Source organism: Apium graveolens, chromosome 8 (assembly GCF_009905375.1).
Source record: "Apium graveolens cultivar Ventura chromosome 8, ASM990537v1, whole genome shotgun sequence".
Classification (NCBI taxonomy): domain Eukaryota; kingdom Viridiplantae; phylum Streptophyta; class Magnoliopsida; order Apiales; family Apiaceae; genus Apium; species Apium graveolens.
In genome coordinates, this window is record NC_133654.1 from 155598179 (window position 1) to 155618568 (window position 20390).

The 20390-nt window shown below is 36.8% G+C and overlaps 1 non-coding gene across 1 annotated transcript; it reads left to right on the forward strand.

Moving 5' to 3' along the window:
* Nucleotides 1-398: 398 nt before the first annotated feature.
* On the forward strand, nt 399-505 carry LOC141681720 (small nucleolar RNA R71). The gene has a single exon (XR_012559145.1). It is a non-coding gene; the product is annotated as a small nucleolar RNA R71 (small nucleolar RNA).
* Nucleotides 506-20390: the final 19885 nt, after the last annotated feature.

Genomic DNA, 20390 nt, shown 5'->3' on the forward strand with positions numbered 1-20390 from the left:
CTGGCATAGGCTGCTGTTGTCGCTGATAATTATTCACATACTGAACAGATTCGTTGACAAGAGAACACTGATCCGTAGCATGAGAACCTGCACAAAGCTCACAAACCATAGCTATTTGATTAACTCCATATGTAGCCATATAATCAACCTTCATTGATAGCGCTTGGAGCTGGGCTGCAATAGCGGTGGCTGCATCAACTTCCAGAATACCTGCTACCTTGCCTGATGTCATTCTCTGAGTTGGGTTTTGATGCTCATTTACATCCATCGTCTCTATAAGATTATACGCCTCAGTATAGCTTTTAGCCCATAAGGCGCCTCCAGCTGCTGCATCGAGCATGGGCCGAGATTGGGCCCCCAAACCATTATAGAAACCAGTGATCACCATCCAATCCGGCATTCCATGATGTGGACATTTTCTCAACATTTCCTTGTAGCATTCCCAAGCCTCGCACATAGATTCTGTATGTTGCTGCGCAAACTGAGTAAGAGCACTCCTCATAGCAGTAGTCTTTGCCATTGGATAAAACTTCACCAGAAACTTTTGCGCAAGATCTTGCCACGTAGTGATGGACCCAGCTGGTTCAGAATGTAACCAGTCATTAGCCTTATCCCTCAGTGAGAATGGGAAAAGTCTCAACTTGATAGCCTCATCAGTCACGCCATTATACTTAAAAGTGCTGCAGATCTCGACAAAATTCCTTATGTGCATGTTGGGGTCTTCAGTTGCCGCTCCTCCAAAAGAAACAGAATTCTGCACCATCTGAATAGTGCCCGGCTTGATTTCAAAGGTGTTAGCTTGAATAGCCGGATGAAGGATGCTTGACTGAATGTCATCAATTTTAGGCCGAGAAAAATCCATAAGAGCTGGATCAGCTTGAACAATACGATCTCCCATGTTTACTGGTTCTTTCTGCTTAGTTCCTGAATCTGAATCCTCAAAATCTAATTTCTCCGGAATATCAAGAACTTCGTCTGTCTCCTCAGCTGTATCTAAAGTCCTCTTGCGAGCACGAGAACGAGTTTGCATAAACGCTTGCTGAAGTACCTGAAACACAACCGGAAAAAATAAGTAACTACTACGTCCTAATCACTGAGTCCTAATGACCAATGATGGTAAGTACATAAACTAAACAATTACGCCGAGTCCCCGGCAGCGGCGCCAAAAACTTGTTAGGGCGAAAACACGCACTAATATTCACGCAAGTATACGCGTTCGCAAGTAATATAGAATACTTTCTAGTTCGTTCCCACAGAGACTCAGACTAAATTATTGTCTAATTAAACTCACTCACCAATGTATGATTACTTCTCAATATTAAGATACTAACACTTAAAATTGTTGATTAAATATTAACTATAATTAACGACTTAATTAATCACTTAACTAACACTTCAATTTATCAATAATAAAACACTCATGAGATCACAACTTCATTATTACTTCCTTCAATAGCCATTGTTATTACCTTTAGTATGTGACAATGATGATATTAATCGAATAACACGAAACTGATAAAAGCCAACTTTCATTATACTAATACCATTCTACCAAGCATCCACAATTAAGATAGAAGTTGAATAGTCATCAATTATGTTGAGTTCCTATATGTCTACAGAAATTGACAACACAACGATTTAAGCACAAGTTATTCCTTTTGATTACATAGGGAAAATAAAATTGTTAGAGTTACCCACTAATCATATACAACGTACATGAACCTATGCTAGTATGGCAAGTTCTAAATCTCAAGATCCACCATCGCTTCACAAGAGATTAACACCCTATCTTATATGTTCGCGACGCACATAAGACGAATACGCACAACCAATACTAAATATCATACAATCATCACATACTAAAGTATTAAACAATTAACTAAAGAATTCCATAATAAATCCGTTGCAACCCCATGATCACGATTAGCCCATAATAGCACTTATCGTCATCATGGGTTCATATGAAATCATGATAAACAAACACAAGAAAATAATAACTAAACTAATTATATTAAAACAGAGTATGTCACAAGAGTAAATAAGTTCAAAGCAAGAAAACTAGCATCCAACGTTACAACGAAACAAGAATCACAAGAAAATATGCTTCCTCTTCCTTGCGGTGTGCTAAATCGGTCTTCTTCCTTATCTCCTTCGCTCCTTGCATAAAAACACAATCTTCTTCAATCCCCCTTCGTGAAAACGTCTCAAATCTACTTATATAATAGTCCCATAAAACTCAGATTACATAGAAGTGGAAACCAAACAGAAGTAGAAGTCCTGAAATAAATTATCTTTTTTCCCGACCCCGCGCGGCCGCTCAGCAATGCTGAGCGGGCGCTCAGACCTCTACTGGAAAAATTCTGATTTTGCTCCGTTTCTTCGCCGTAATCTGCCCGTTTCTTTCCTCTCTCAATGGTGAACACCTGCCAAGGCTTATTCTTGATGATTCCTCCCCCGAAATGCAACTAATACCCTGAAATGCATAAACACTAGAAAAACGCATCAAATACACAAAATACTTGATTTCAAGACACCAATTTAAGCCATTTTAAGACGTTCTAAGTGGTATAAAATGCCACTTATCAGTTGCACAATTAATATTGCATTAATTATGTCCGGGTTGGGCCGGCAATAAAGCCCATTATAAAGGGCCCAAAACCCTGAATATTAATTAATTTCATAATTAATTAATATGGGAAAAACAGCTGATAAGTAAAGTCCAAATAAGGACACAATTCCTTGGAGATTGGCCTCCAAGAAATCACATGGGATAAGGAATCAATTTCCTGCATTATAGGACTCCGAAGCTACTTCAAGCACATCTCAATTCCCTTCAACTACACCAAATTCAATCTCTTCAATACAATCTGGATGTCACTGTAATTAAAACAGAGATTGATCAAGTCAAGAAGGATGTCTCTAAGAGATTGGATGCTAAATTTCCTAACACAACCCTGCTTGACATCAATAGAAAACTAAGGAAAAACTCTAATCTTGCTAGCAAAGTGGACTCTTTGGACACAAGACTCAAAATATTGGAAGCTTTCATCACTGCAATTCACTTACATCAAGCCCAACAAACTCAGTTGCTTCAAAAGTTAGTGGTTGCATAAACTTCTACCTCCACTCAACTTGATGCTAACTGTTAGTCGCTAAGCACGCGCTAATAATTCACGCAAGTGTACGCGATCGCAAGTAATATAGAATTATTTATAGTTCATTCCCACAAGCACTGGTTTAGGTTAACCTTTGAAAGGCATATGTCATAGCCTATTTATTTATTTGAGGATTTAACTCAACTCAAATAAGAATGTAACAAGTAAATAGTGGTTCTATCATCAAAGAGATCTCTCAAAGTAACATTTGTCAAAGGATTAAGAAACATTGTTCATCTACAGACTTGAGGAATTAATTCACTGGAAGAAGTTCAAAAAATTGATCAAGCCTCAGTGATATAAATCAAGATTGTGGATTTAATCAAGTATCGGAAATCTTGTCAGGGTATCAGATAATTACAGGGTTTTAATCTGAAGAAAATCAAGTTATCAAAGTCAAGACATGAAGAAACGTCACGGAAGTTAGTCACTCATGAACCAGACAGTACATCAAGTGTCAACATTGAAGTGGTAGAATTGATTCATAATTTTCAGAAGATTTTCAGAAGAATGGTTGTTGTTCAAGAGTAGTATTAATTCTATATTAATTAATTAAGTCATATAATTTAATTAAGAAAATAAATTATATCTGTAAAGATTAATTTATTGATTAATTGAATTAATTGATTAATTAATTCTGAATTAATATTATGAATTTTCAGAATTGATTTTGAATTTATATTCAATAATAATTCAGCAAGACAATCATTTGAACTGGTATGACAATCAATTGTCATATCGAAAGTCATGCCAGTTCATTCAATAGTCATGTCGATTGACTTGCCAGTTCATTCAACAGTCATGTCGATTGTCTTACCAGTATAATCAATTGTCATGTCGATTGTCTTGCTAGATCAATGGATTGTCTCACCGATTGTCTTGCCAATTCACAGATTGTCTTGCCAGCTCAATTCAGTCCTATTGAGTGAATTATAAATGACAAAAGCAGCAGATCATTATTAGATATCATTCAATACATTTCAACCAACTCAAGAACAAAAGAAGCAGCAGCCGCAAAATATTTAATCTCTCAATTGCATTTCAAGTTCATTAATTTCTAGTCATTTAAGTTAAATCCAAACCACTAGAAATCATTCTCTTATTTTTGTGTAACTATCTAGCGGATCAAAATCCCTAGAACTTAATCTCTAATTGCTTCTAGCATTTGATCTTTTTCTTGTAAAAATATTAGAATTTCATGTCGAATTTATTCTAGAATTATGATAATTTATTTGAGATTAATCCCTTGTAAACGATATCGTTGTTGTAACACCTTTCAAGTTTAACAATAGTTTTATTTAACTTGAATTTTGTTTCACTTTTTTATTCCACATTTAATTCGATTAAACGGTAAAGTTTGTATTCAACCCCCCCCTTCTACAAACATATTGGGACCTAACAATTGGTATCAGAGCCTTCTGATTAACGAACAAATCAAGATCCTAGACTTCTGTGTTTTTTCAACTCCTTGAATTTTTATTTATTCAAAAATTCATAATGACTTCACAAAAAGTTGGAGCCGTTAAAATTCCACTGTTCGATAAAGAAAATTATATTATGTGGAAGAAGAAGATGCTCTTGTTCTTACAAGTTGCAAATCCCAAATATCTGAACGTGTTAAAGAAGGGTCCAAAAATTCTGATGGTTATTGAACTAGAAGTAATAGAAGATGATGTTGTAATTACCAAAGCTAGAACCTATGTAAAAGATCCTAATGATTTTTCTCCAGCTGAAAAAGAAGAAGCCTTTTTGGATGCCAGCCTTCAATTAATTTTAGTTGATTCCCTTGATCCCTTGATGAACAGACATGTGATGAACTGTAATAATTCCAAACACATCTGGGAAACTATTGAGGTGATTAATGAAGGCACAAAGAAAGTTAGGGAGAACAAGTTAGAGATCCTAACCTCTGAGTATGAACATTTTAAATCCAATCCAGGAGAAGGAATTACTAAAGTATTTGAGAGGTACAATGAATTACTGAAGTGTTAGATAATGGAACAGAATTCAAGAATTCACTTCTCAATGGATTTTGTACAGACAAAGAGTTTACCAGACAATACTCAACTCCTAGAATCTCTCAGCAGAATGGAGTGGTAGAAAGGAAGAATCGTACATTGATTGAAGCTGTAAGAACTATGTTAAGTGAATCGGGTCTTCCAATGTACTTTTAGGCTGAAGCTGTCAATACTGCATGTTATACTCGAATCGAACTCTAATCAACAAGGACCTCATGAAGACTCCTTATGAGATTATGAATGAACAAAAACCTTCTATCAAATACTTTCATGTATTTGGTGCCAGATGCTTCGTGCTCAAGGATGGAGATGATCATCGTGGCAAATTCGAGGCAAAGGCATATGAGTGTATTTTTGTTGGTTATGGAAGAAGATCATACAGGGTGTATATCATTGATCAACACAAAGTAACTGAAAGTGTCAATATTACATTTGATGACACTAAACTCCCAAGTATCCGAACTGAAGATCCTTCTGAGAAACTGAAGTTTGATGGTATGTCAGATTCAGAATCAGAAAATGATCAAGAACCTGAGGTTGCTGTTGGTGAAGAACCTGTTAATCATGATGATATTCAAGGTAATGGTGATGGTAATATTGGCAATAATGGAGATACCACTGCTACTGACGGAGAATTATCAAGTCAACCTGGCAACAACTCAAGGGGAGATGCTGAAGGATCAACTAGTAGGACACAACATCCCAATGTATTTCAAGGCGAATCATCAAGATCAAATCTTCCAAGACAGACTGTCTGGAATAAAGCTCATCCTTTTGAGTTAATTATTCGTGATCCAGATGTTGGAGTTAGAACTAGACGTGCTACTCAAAATGAATGTCTGTTCTCAGGATTTCTTTCTGAGATGGAACCTAAGAAGATTGAGGAAGCACTGACTGATCCAGATTGGGTGATTGCTATGCAAGATGAACTCAATCAGTTTGAACATCAACGAGTCTGGAAACTGGTACCTAAACCTACACACAAGAAAGTTGTTGGTACTCGGTGGGTATTCAGGAATAAACTAGATGAAGATGGTGTGGTTACAAGAAACAAAGCAAGACTGGTAGCTAAAGGGTATTCTCAAGCTGAAGGCATTGATTATGATGAAACCTATTCTCCAGTGGCTAGACTTGAGGCCATCCGGATATTTCTAGCATTCGCAGCATTCTCGAACTTTAAAGTTTATCAAATGGATGTCAAGAGTGCCTTTCTGAATGGAAAGTTGGATGAAGAGGTATATGTAGAGCAACCTCCTGGTTTTGAAGATCCAGATCGTTTGGATTTTGTCTACTTTCTTTTCAAGCCTATCTATGGTCTCAAACAGTCTCCGAGCAAATGGTATGACACTCTTTCTCAATTTCTTATTGAAAATGACTTTACTAGAGGTGTCATAGACAAAACTCTCTTTTCTAAAAAGCATAAGAATGATACTATATTATTCCAAGTCTATGTGGATGATATAATATTTGGGTCTACTAATGATAGTCTCTGTAAGATATTTGCTAAGTTAATGCACAACAAATTTGAAATGAGCATGATGGGATAGCTGAAGTTCTTTCTTGGATTACAAGTAAATCAAAGGTCAGATGGAATATTTATTTATCAATCCAAGTATCTCAAGGAACTCCTCAAAAAGTATAATCTATAAGATTCTGCATCAGCAAGGACTCCGTCATCTACAGCTATCAAGCTTGGACCATATGAAAACTCCATTAAGGTAGATGTCACAAGCTACAGAGGTATGATTGGATCATTACTCTATCTTACTGCAAGTAGACCAGATATTTTGTATGCTACATGCTTATGTGCAAGGTTCCAAGAGGATCCTAGAGATATTCATCTCGTTGCTGTAAAACGAATCTTGAGATATCTTAAGGGAACACCAAATCTAGGTATTTGGTACCCTAAAGAATCTGGTTTTGACCTTGTTGGATATACAGATTCAGATTATGCAGGAAGTGTTATTGATAGAAAAAGCACCTCAGGGAGTTGTCAATTCCTAGGTAGCAGGCTAGTCTCATGGTACAGCAAGAAATAGCAAACAGTTTCCAACTCAACGGCCGAGGCTGAATATATCGCTGCTGGAAGCTGCTGTGCTCAGATCTTGTGGATTAAGAACCAGCTACGGGACTATGGCTCTGTATTGAACAAAATTCCTATTCTATATGACAATACAAGTGCAATAGCCATCACCAATAACCCTGTGCAGCACACAAGGACCAAGCACATCGATATCAGGTATCATTTTATTAGAGAGCACATCATGAATGATACTGTTGAACTACTTTTTGTTCCAACAGAAGAACAAACAGCAGATATTTTCACTAAACCTCTTGATGAATCCACATTTACCAGATTAGTTGGTAAATTGGGTATGTTGAATAGTTTTAGTGATTAATCTAGTTAATATCTGAGATCTGTTCTTGAATGAATTTACAAATGAATTTTTTTATGATTGAAAAAAAATTGCAAATTTATTGTATCATTTATACCATATTTCTTGCTTATTCTATATAATTTCGTTATCATATCTTATTTATTTATTCAACTTATTAATTTTAATATCTCAGAATATTTTACTTTCTCTAAAAATATTTTTCTATGAATTTTATTTGCTAAAATTCAAAATAAATCTATTTTTGGACTAAAATATAGTTATTTCTGAATATTTTAATTTTGTAAATATTTTTTGCATTTTTTCCATATTTATATTAGTCTTTATTTGTCTCTTCTGTAATTGTAAATATTGTTTTAAGTTATTTTTTGCATTTTTATTTTGTTTATAAAACCGTTTTTGTGTTTTATATATATAACTGCAATGACAATCGGCAAGACTATTGAAATTGTCTTGCTGAAAGTCATTCCAGTTTAACTTTATTTATTTTAATATTCAATAAAGTTTTATATTGGCAAGACAATCGGTTTGAAAATCAATTGTCTTGCCAGTTATAAAACTTATATTATATATATTTCTATTTTCATTTTATACTAGAATGACAATCGGTATGACTATCGATTGTCTTTCCAGCTTATTCGTTCCTTTTTTCCTGGTATGACTATCGGTATGACAATCCAAGATTGTCATACCAGTTATATTACTTAAACGTTTTTCTATTTAGTTTTGTTGTTTCATTTTTTTTCTATCTTTCTCTCTCAAACCGTAATCTGCTTCCTTGTATCAAAACCAAATCGCCATTTCCTTTCTCTGTTTTCCTCAAGTTCTTACTCAGCACTCTTAATCGTTACTTCTGAGTATATACATACATGTGTATACATACAGAAGTGCTGCCCATTTTGTTTTAAAAAAAATCAGTTCTTTCATTTAATTGGGTGTGTTCTTCTATTTGTTCTTTTCTCCAAAAACCCAATTCATTTTTGAACTTCAATCTGGTATTGTGTCGTGGGTTTGCAAAATCTGTTCTTCTACTGAGTTTGTGGGAAAAAAATCAACAAGATACATTTTTTTATTTTTTGAATATAATTGAATTAATTCGAATTATTAATTAATTTTTAATTCGAATTTTCTTAATTTAATTCTTAAAATTCTGAAAGTGTGTGTTTTATTGTATTTGTTTTTAAAATGGCTCTCAATTTCCATATTGTCTCGCATAATCATGTTGCGTTTTTTAATCCAGAAAATTGTAATGTTGAGAAATTTAAGCCATGGATTCGATTTTTAAACGATCATTCGATTGTTAGCTCCGCTATTAAATCAAATGTTCTATTAAATGTCGATTTGCTTAGACTGATTTGCACAACTTCTACTGTGGCCGCTGATTCTAACTCTTTTTCATTCACCGTGGCAAACACACAGTATGTAGTTGATCAAACAGTTATCAATAGAGCTTTAAATTTTCCAATGGACAATTTTGTTAATTTACCCATTGATAATGAGATTTCAAACTTTTTCAATGCTATTCATTATCAGGGGGTGATTAATTTGACTAGGCTGTCTAATTCAAATTTGGTATCCGAATGGGATATTTTCTTCGATATACTTTCCAAAGTGTTTGCCAACTACACTAAATCCAATTTTCACAACATCACTTCCACTTTGCAGTATATTGGTCTGGCAGTTGTTTTCAGTCAAAGGATCAATTTTGGCAAATTACTTTTACCCATTATTCTGAGACGTCTCACTTCAGCCAAGCGAGATCATTCTATGAATCGTAGGGTTTCTTGCTACTACGCTCAATTTCTTATGCTTATTGCAGAACATCTTCCGACCCCTGAGCACAAGGCTCTTTTTGCAAACTCATCAGTCGCTGAACCACCTCTTGTAAATAAAAAGATCTACACACGACAAGACACAACCTTTAAATTCATGCAAGTTCCAGTACTTGTATCTGCTTTCATGGCCGACTTCATTCCTTTACCAGTTTTTGATCTTCCCGGTCATGAACAGCAACCTCAACCTCCAGTGGTACAAGCCACCCAGGCACAGACTTCAGATGCTCTTCCACTGCAGGTAATACTTCCTGAATCTCAAACTATTCCTACTTCTGATGCAAGACCCCCAGTGGTTGATAGGGCTGACCATGAAGTTGTAGAACCACAGCTTCAATCCCAGGTCATAGAGCTAAACACAGAGTCACAACCTATCTCAAACTCTCCCCCACTGTCAAAAATGTTACCGAGAAGATTAGTTGGAAGTAGTGTGTTTTTAGATGTGGATGAACCCTCAACTCTACCTCCTCCCAAGAAGAGAAGAACATATATTGTGTTTTTAGTAGTGTGTTACTAGAGACATCCGCTCAACAGGATGAATCTATTGAAATTTGCCATCGAGCCATGGCATCTTGTACTGAGTCAGGCACCCTTCCATTACTCACAATGGAAGTAAACATACCAATAGATGACACTCATGACACAGAGAGAGGAGTGCACATTGAGTCTATTACAGTGCCTGCCATAGTTACGGAAGAAGAGCAGTCACATGCTTCAGAGGGAAAATCTGACTCTCAGCCACCTCTAATAGAGTCATTTTCTCCCCTCCCAGATCCAACACCTCTGGCTCCCCCACGAGATTCTTAACTCGCAGATTTATCTGAAGAAAGTGGAGGGCAACTCGGTCAGTCTATCCCTGAAGCAATTCAGACATCTATTTCCCATAAAAAGATAGATTTGGCTAAGGATCGGGACTCACGAATTCCCATTGCACCACCACTGACCTCTCTTGAAGAGACTAGGGTGATTTCAATTGCAGGTACAGAAGACTAGAAACAGGATGGCTCCTCATGAGCAATTATACTGAGAGAAACACAAGCACGTAAGTTGAGCAAACCAGGAATGAGAGATATTCAGGTGAGCGCACACACAGAAACAAACACTAAAAACCTGTTAGCTCAGATTGCTACTCTGAAAGAACAACTTGCTAAAAGTCAGGCTGAGGCTCAGACATTCAAAGCACAAGTGGTTGAACGGTCTTCTTCTTCCACCTCTGTCAACAATCAGCTGGCATTCATCAGGAATGATATCTCAGATTTGAAGACCACTGTGATACCAAAGCTTAACTCCATTCAGGAATCTCCAACTTTATCAGCCGAAGATATTTCAAACTTCTGCTCTCTCTCCATACCAGAATGAATTCTCTTGAAGAGCTGATTGAAATGAACCATTCACCGGACTCTTCCAGATTCTTGAAGATAGAAAAGGACATGGAACATCTCAATGAAGGGATGAAGCACTTGTATTTCATGATAAAAAATTCTCACTGTCCTACTGAAGAGAAAATGACCTTCTTTGAATGGCCGTCTGGTGGAGGCTCGGGCTCTAGAGGTAATGGAGGTCATGAAGGGCCTAAAGGGAAATCTGTAGAGGATTCCTCAACTAAAGGGGAGAAGCAAGGGAGAAGTGGAAAAGGAAAAGAAAAAGAATCTTCTGCTGGAGAGACAAGGAAGGCTGATGATGTCTACTATAGTGGAGAGCAAGATGACTTCGATATTCTTGATGTTCCCACTGAAACAGTCTTGGAAGATCAAGTAGATATCTTTGAAGCTAAAGAGGAAAGTAATTTTAAAGACTGGGAAGAGGAAGCTCCAGTGGATCCCATTTTTGAGAAAGATTTCCACAAGTAGCAGTCAGATTGATGAGAAAAGAAGTTGAACTTAAAAAGATATCTTAGATCATTGACACGAAGAAAGAAATCCAAAGAACAGAAACTCTTGAAAAGCAATGTCTTCATGACATTAAAGCTGAAGAAAGAAGAAGAAATGTCAATCTGAAGATTGGTGTAAAATAGGATGAAGCAAGGAAAGTTCTTGATATACCACAGCTGAGCACGGACAATGATAGGGAGTTTCCACATCTTCTCGACAGGCTGGAAATTTCTAATCCAAACAATAACGTGTACATGAATGCTATCAAGACTGAAATCTTAAGGATCTCAGCTGCTTTTGACAGAACATTAAATGAAATGAGCATCTTTGTATATTTTCGGAGTGAAGGATCTTTCAAGGTATAACTTCACCTGTTTGAGAATCATTCTTTATCTAAGATTTGGCTTCTTCTCAACAAAGTCAAAAGAAGCTCAGAATTGAATGAAGTCCTTCGTGAAAGGCTAAAAGAGTTTGCTAATAGGGCTAGTCCTCAAGTGGTCAACTTACCCTTTCAAGTAAGATTCTTTAAGTCTGACTGTCTTCAAATCTGCCATCTCGATTCACAATCTCTTAAAGACTACTCTGCTAAGCATCTTGTCTGGATGGAACATAATTTAAGAACTGCTGGATACTCATCTGAGTTAAAAACTCAAGCTGCTGATCTGATTCAAGCTTATTGTGAAAAGAACATTAAAAGGTACAATCAGTTTAAGAATAATCTAAAGTCAGTTAGGGTTCAACCAGTTAGACTAGTCAGTTTCTCTTCAGAAAGGGATCGTGTCTATGACAAGGAGCTGCTGCAAGATTTGGAAGAAGGTGAATTCAGAAGTAAAGACAACTGAATTCAAATAGCTCAAAACTTAATGTAATATGCTTAGAGCTTAATGAATCAAGATAGACAAATGTATTCATATGTTCAGTCTAGAGAAACATCTATCTTGTATTCACTTGTATTCTTTTGGAATCTGGAAAATGTTAAATTTAATCCAGAACGTCTCTGCTATTTGCTTTGCATTTATGTTTATATCTTTTATTTATTTGTTAGTTGAGTTATCCTCTAGGTATTTGTTGTTATTGTCTAACAAAAAAATAGGGGAGATTGAAAGGCATATGTCATAGCCTATTTGTTTATTCGAGGATTTAACTCAACTCAAATAAGAATGTAACAAGTAAATAGTGGTTCTATTGTCAAAGAGATATCTCAAAGTAACATCTGTCAAAGGATTAAGAAACATTGTTCATCTACAGACTTGAGAAATTAATTCACTGGAAGAAGTTCAAGAAATTGATCAAGCCTCTGTGATATAAATGAAGATTGTGGATTTAATCAAGTGTCAGAGATCTTGTCAGGGTATCGGATAATTATAGGTTTTTAATCTGAAGAAAATCAAGTTATCAAAGTCAAGACATGAAGAAACGTGACGGAAGTTAGTCACTCATGAACCAGACAGTACATCGAGTGTCAACATTGAAGTGGTGGAATTGATTCATAATTTTCAGAAGATTTTCAAAAGAATGGTTGTTTTTTAAGAGTAGTATTAATTCTCTATTAATTAATTAAGTCATATAATTTAATTAAGAAAATAAATTATATTTGCAAAGATTAATTTATTGATTAATATATTAATTGATTAATTAATTCTGAATTAATATTATGAATTTTCAGAATTGATTTTGAATTTATATTCAATATTAATTCAGCAAGACAATCATTTGAACTAGTATGACAATCAATTGTCATACCGAAAGTCATGCCAGTTCATTCAATAGTCATGCCGATTGTCTTGCCAGTTCATTCAATAGTCATGCCGATTGTCTTACCAGTATAATCAATTGTCATGCCGATTGTCTTGCTAGATCAACGGATTGTCTCACCAGTTGTCTTGCCAATTCACAGATTGAATTCACAGATTGTCTTGCCAGCTCAATTCAGTCCTATTGAGTGAATTATAAATGACAACAGCAGTAGATCATTAACAGAAATCATTCAATACATTTCAACCAACTCAAGAACAAAAGAAGCAGCAGCCGCAAAATATTTAATCTCTCAACCGCATTTCAAGTTCATTAATTTCTAGTCATTTAAGTTAAATCCAAACCACTAGAAATCATTCTCTTGTTCTTGTGTAACTATCTAGCGGATCAAAATCCCTAGAACTTAATCTCAAATTGCTTCTAGCATTTGATCTTTTTCTTGCAAAAATAGAAAAAGTTCATGTCGAATTTTTTCTAGATTTGTGATAATTTATTTGAGATTAATCCCTTATAAGCGATACCGTTGTTGTAACACCTTTCAAGTTTAATAATAGTTTTATTTAACTTGAATTTTGTTTCACTTTTTTATTCCGCATTTAATTCAATTAAACGGTTAAGTTTGTATTCAACCCCCCCTTCTACAAACATATTGGGACCTAACAACCTTGTCATTTATGCACTTATGCAACAGTGATATGGCTATTATTCAATGCCAAGACGAATAACAAATTGGGTTTTGATTAAACTACGATTAACTATTGAGAATTATACTAGAAAACATTAACTAAGAGATTAAGGAGAGTTGAATAATATATGACACAAACATGAGATTCTAACTTCATTAAATACTTCATTCAATAGCCTTATTGTTCTTAATCTTAGCATGTTATGGTGATGACACTAATCAGACAACACGAAACTGCTAAACACCAACTTTCGTTGCACGAATAACATACTACCAGACATCCACAAAAGTGATAGAAGCTGAACATACACCAATTATATTGAGACCCTATATGTCTATAGAATTTGACAATATAATGGATTAATGCACATGTAATCTATCGTGATTACATAGGGAAAGTAAGATGGTTAAAATTACCTACGAATCATTCATAACAGTAACACATGAACCTATACTAGCATGGCAAGTTCTAAATCCTTAAATTCACTGTCGCTTCATTAAAGATTAACATGCTATCTTATAAGTTCGCGACGCTCATAAGATGAATAAGAACAACCAATACTAGGTTATCATACAATCACTACACACTAAGGCATCGAAACAAATTAACTAAAGAAATCCATAAATAAATCCGTTAGAACCCCACGATAACGATTAGCCCATAATTGGACGCATCATCAACGTGGTTTCAATGAAAGCATAGTATAATAAACGTAGTCTTTATACTGAATAAATAATAAACCAAGTACGAAACAAGAGTATAGGTTCATGAATAAGAAAACTAGCATCCAAAGTTACAACTTAGAACAAAAAATCACAAATATAAACTAGGTCTTCTTTGCATTCTTTGAATTGTACTAAAACGGTCTTCATACGCCTTCTCCTTGTGCTCTGGTACGTCTCCTTCTGAAAAACGACCTTTATTTAGGTATATATAGCAGCCCATGCACAGTAGAATTCCTCCAATCAAAAGCCCACAAGAATCAGGATTCAAAAATCTCGACCCGGCGCAGCCACCCGCTTGATCAGCATAGGCGGGCCGTGTCTCTATACTTTGGGCGCGGCCGTGCGCTATGATAGTTTGGGCGCGCCGACCTTCTGGAGAAAATTCCTATTCTTTTCTTTTCTTGCTGCAATGAGTTGGTCTTCATGAGCTTTTATTCCTTGGACACCATCCTAACACCATATTAGCATCAAATCAATGTTAATTCATCTGAATTCCGGATTAATGCCTAAAATGCAAAAACACTAGAAAACACATTAAAACACCAACAACTCGAGTACAATAACACCAATTCAAAGTTTAATGGAGCGTTATAAAGTGTCATAAATGCCACTCAACATACCCCCAAACTTGAATCGATGTTTTTTCTCAAGCATAAACAGACTCAAAGAACAAGAAATAAAAATGCATGAATGCAACTAAATGAATGCAACGATCCCCATAGAATAACTAAACCAATCAACAAGCAACATCTCAACAAATGCAGTTATTCGTGTACAGATCAATCAAACCTTACAAACCAGAGACGTGCGTGTGTGCAAATGCTTACAGATATACAATCACAACTAGATCAATAATCATGACTCACTACTCATCAAAAAAATCGCAAGGTTATAAATAAAATAAAAGTTAGACTCAAAATAACTTATAACATTTCAATTCTTATATTGGAGTTTTATATGGATTCACGCTTTTATTCACAATAAAACAACAAAAGTATGCTTATTTGACTGTGCAATGAGTGAGGTCCACAAAATACTTATACAATAATACCCATGTAGCGAGCGTTTGGTTAGCGGATCCCAGACTATAAAAGCCTTAGGTCACTAGGCACAAAGTCCCCTAAGAACTTAATAACTCGAGTACTAAAGAGCCCACTCTTGATCAATTATACATAACACTTATTTTTCTCTTTTTCTTTTTTTTCTCTTTTTTTCTTTTTTTTTCATAAATTTCTGAACGAGTGTGTTTCGCTCTATCTCGTTCAACCCTAGACTACTCATATAAATATGAGTCGGCTACCATCCATTTGACACCTAGCCACAACAACTAGAAATTAAATCCAATTTCTCTAATTTTAAAAATCCATGATATTTTATCATTAAGAGAATATCCTAAATTCTAAATATAAACAAGTGATTAAACTTCAACAAATAAACAAACCATGGTCAAGATCTAGCACTCAAGCAACCTATAAGACTTAGTGAAATACAAGTGTCTCTAGCATGCAAATCAATTCGATATGATTTAACATCACTAAACACGACATCACTACACTAGCATCAATATCATAAGTCAATCGGAAAAATCATCTAAGGGATCATGTTATTATGCAAATGCATGAACTATATGAATAAACTATCATAAAAACTACAAAAATAAAAAAAACTACATGGAAAAATATGCAACTATATGCACTAACTATCATGAATATGCAATTATATGCGACTCACACAAAACATATTCCTTCAACTACTACCCCAAACTTAAAATATTCACTGTCCTCAGTGAAGGTAATAACAAGGAATCAAGCATACCTACTCGGAATCAGGATCCTCACCCTCAACGGGTGGAGTCAGGCGTGTCTGGAGGTGGTTACATGGAGTCCTCATCAAATACTGGCCACTGGATGTCCACACTTGTGGCTCTGAATGCAGTCCCTAATGCCTGGGTGAGATCACGTGCAAACCGACTATGGATGTCATGCATCGCATCCATCCTCCTTGCTAGACGCTTATACTCCCCCATGCTCATACCAACTCCAACATCCACTCCTGCTTCCTCCTGCTCCTGTTGCGATGGACCAGCCTCCTCACCTAACTGAGACCTCTAAGCGGCTCTGCTCGTCTGAGTAGCCCCAACAGCTGGCCTCCCACCAGGAAGATGGTCAAAAGAATATCCAAGCCCTCTCAAATCAGGCTTTCCTCCATCCCACTCTTGCATCATCGACAAAGTGGTGCTGTCAATCGGAGCACTCAGAATCTGGAGCTGCTCATGTGCTGACCACTGAACACCAACAGCCACACACAGCTTTGTCACAATGGACGCATATGGTATAGAACCGGTAGTACTCCCTCACAAAAATCTCAGAATACCCTGGTAAATCACCATCTCAAGGTCCACATAATAACCCTGAAGAATCACCCACAATAGTCATGCACGCTCCACAGTTACATCATGCACATGAGAAGATGGCATGATGTTAGCACAAATAAACGCATTCCATGCATAAGCAAACATGTTCATACACGAAGCAGGGAACGTGGCATAATCAGTCATGCCCCTCTTAAACTTCCAATGAGTATCAGGTACACACAGAGTGGCAACAATTAAATCCAAATCAAAATCCTCCGGAGTCTTGTCGTTCCAGGTGTCTAGACTGGGCCTCTTCGCAGGCTGATCAATCACCCTCCTTATCGCCTCGGCACTGTACTCCACCGTCATCCCCCTAACCATAGTGAAACCATTTTTCTCCGCCTTTGCATTAGCATAAAACTCACGAAAAACACTCATGAGCACAGCAGCGGGTGCCTCGCAAAAAACAAACCGGCCCATCTCCAAGATGGGGTTTTCTCCTTGATACCAGAAAGGGGGGGTTTTCTCCCTGATGGCAGAAAACCACACTCCTTGGCTATCGGCTTTGAGAGAAGCCTCAAATATTCCGATCCAGCCTCGGGAGTGGAAAACCTTGGCCTCACACCACCTACACTCGAAGAATCAATGGTGTTGCTGCTTACTTGAGTTCATTGTCTCTTGGGTGCCATTAGGATTGAATAAGAGAGAATAAGAGATAAGTGTTTGAGAGAGAATTATGTTTGAGAATTTGAGAAGTGTTGGAGAAGTTTGTGTATAAGTGTATGTATATATAGGAGGTGATGAGAGAATTAGATATGGAATAGAAGTGGGAATTGATTATGGGAATAGTGGGAATAATGGGTTTGATTTGGAGAGGGAAAATTGGGATGTGGAAGAGTAAAATTCGGGTAGGAATTGATTTTTAAAAGAAGTCCCCAATTTTCTCTTTATTCTCAACATTTTATTTTTTTTAGAATTCGGGGGCAGTGCGGTCGCGCGCTACCTCAGCGCGGGCGCACCATGCTTCTGTCTTTCCAGCACGGTCAGCCCGCTAAGCAGCGCGGGCGCGCTCTGCCTCTGGAGAATTGGCGCGGCCGCCCCGCTTCCTCAGTGCGGGTGCGCCGTGCCACTGTAGTTGGCCCCGAAATTTTTCAATTTTTCAATTTTTTTTATGTTTTTCTTCTTTCTTTCTTCTTCCTCTATCTACTAATGTACAACAAACTTTGGGTTGCCTCCTAAGAAGCGCTTGCTTTACGTCGTTAGCTTGACGTAGAAACGCGAGATCAAACGGACAATAAAATAGCACTAACCACCTCGCAGGTTGCCATATCACCATAGTAATGCTTTAACCTCTGACCATTTACCTTGAATGCTTGGCCCGGATCATTCTCAAAAATCTCCACCGCTCCATGTGGAAACACAATTTTGACAACAAACGGCCCTGACCACCTTGACTTCAACTTTCCAGGAAAAAAATGGAGACGAGAGTTGAATAAAATAACTTGTTGCCTCGGCACACATAATTTGAGCACTAGACCCCTATCGTGCTACCTCTTGACTTTCTCCTTATATATTTTGTTGTTTTCATATGCTTGAAGTTGAAACTCGTCGAGTTCATTCAATTGAAGCATCATTTTCGTTTCAGCTGCATCTAAGTCCAGATTCAACTTCTTCAAAGCCCAATACGCTTTATGCTCGAGCTCCACCGACAAATGACACCCCTTACCATAAACCAACTGATATGGTGACATCCCTAACGGAGTCTTGTACATTGTTCGATACGCTCAAACAGCTTCATCAAGCTTCAAAGATCAATCTTTTCTCGATGGACACACAGCTTTCTCTAAAATTCCCTTGATCTCTCTGTTAGATAACTCAGCTTAACAATTCATCTGAGGATGATAAGCCATAGCAATGTGATGATTCACATTATACCTTTGTATCATCGCAGTGAACTTGCGATTGTAAAAATGCGACCCCTCATCACTGATTATAACTCTCGGAGTTCCAAATCTTGTTAATATTTGCTTATAAAGAAAATTAAGCACTACCTTCGCATCGTTTGTTGGCAACGCCTTGACTTCAACCCATTTCGATACATAATCAACTGCCAACAAGATATACTGATTGTTACAAGATAAGACAAATAGCCCCATGAAGTCAATTCTCCAAACATCGAAGACTTCAACCTTGAGAAGCACATTAAGATCCATCTCATCCCTCTTGGATATATTACCCACACGTTGACATCGATCACATTTTAAAATAAACTGATGAGCATCTTTAAACAAAGTCGACCAAAAGAAACCTGCTTGAATAATACGAGATGTTGTCTTTTTTCACCATAATGTCCTCCATAAGCCGTTGAGTGGCAATCTCGCAAGATCCCCCCGTATCACTGTAAGGAATACATCTCTTGATGATTTGGTCAATTCATTGTCGAAAAAGAAATGGCCCATACCACATATACCACTTCACTTCATGTAGAAACTTTTTCCTTTGAGTGTACGACAAGTCGGGAGGTATGATATTACTCACAAGGTAGTTCACAATGTCTGCAAACCACGGTTTTTCCTCTTGCACTCCAAACAACTGCTCATCGGGAAAAGACTCATTTATTAATGTCTTATCCAGTGAAGTAGAAATTGGATCCTCTAAACGCGAGAGATGATTAGAGACTTGATTTTCATTCCCTTTTCTGTCCTTGATCTCTAATTCAAACTGTTGAAGTAAAAAAAACCCATCGAATCAATCTAGGCTTCGAGTCCTTCTTCGAGATGAGATATCGAATGGCAGCATGATCAGTGAAAACTGTCACCTTCGTCCCAAGTAGATAAGATCGAAATTTCTCAAAACCATAGAAAATAGCCAAAAGTTCTTTCTGAGTAGTGGTGTAGTTCAGTTGAGCACCATTCAGAGTCTTACTAGCATAGTAGACTACATGAAATATGTTATTCCTTCTTTGCCCAAGAACTTCTCCAACATCATATTCACTTGTATCGCACATCATTTCAAATGGTTCGGACTAATCAGGTACAGTTATGACAGGTGTCATAATCAAACTCTTCTTCAGTATCTCAAAAGCAACGAGGCACTCGTCATCAAACATGAAAGGAACATCTTTCTCTAGCATACTGCACAATAGCTTTGAAATCTTAGAGAAGTCCTTGATGAAACGCCTCTAGAAACCCGCATGACCAAGAAAACTGTGAATTCCCTTAACAGAAATTGGTGGAGGAAGATTTTCAATAAGCCCCACATTGTCTTTGTCCACCTCAAGACCCTTACTAGAAACCTTATGACCAAGAATGATGCCTTGGTCTCAATTGAGAAACAAATTGAGAACCAAATTGGTCTCAACGAACCTTTTTAGAACTAACCCAAGATTGTGCAAGCATTCATCATAAGAAGTTCCAAAGACCGAGAAATCATCCATGAACACTTCTATATTATTACCAATTTATCAGAGAAAATAGCCATCATACATCTCTGAAAAGTGGCTGGTGCTCCACATAGCCCAAAAGAAACCCTCCGGAATGTAAAAGTACCAAAAGGACATGTGAATTTAGTCTTCTCTTGATCTTATGAAGCAATGCAGA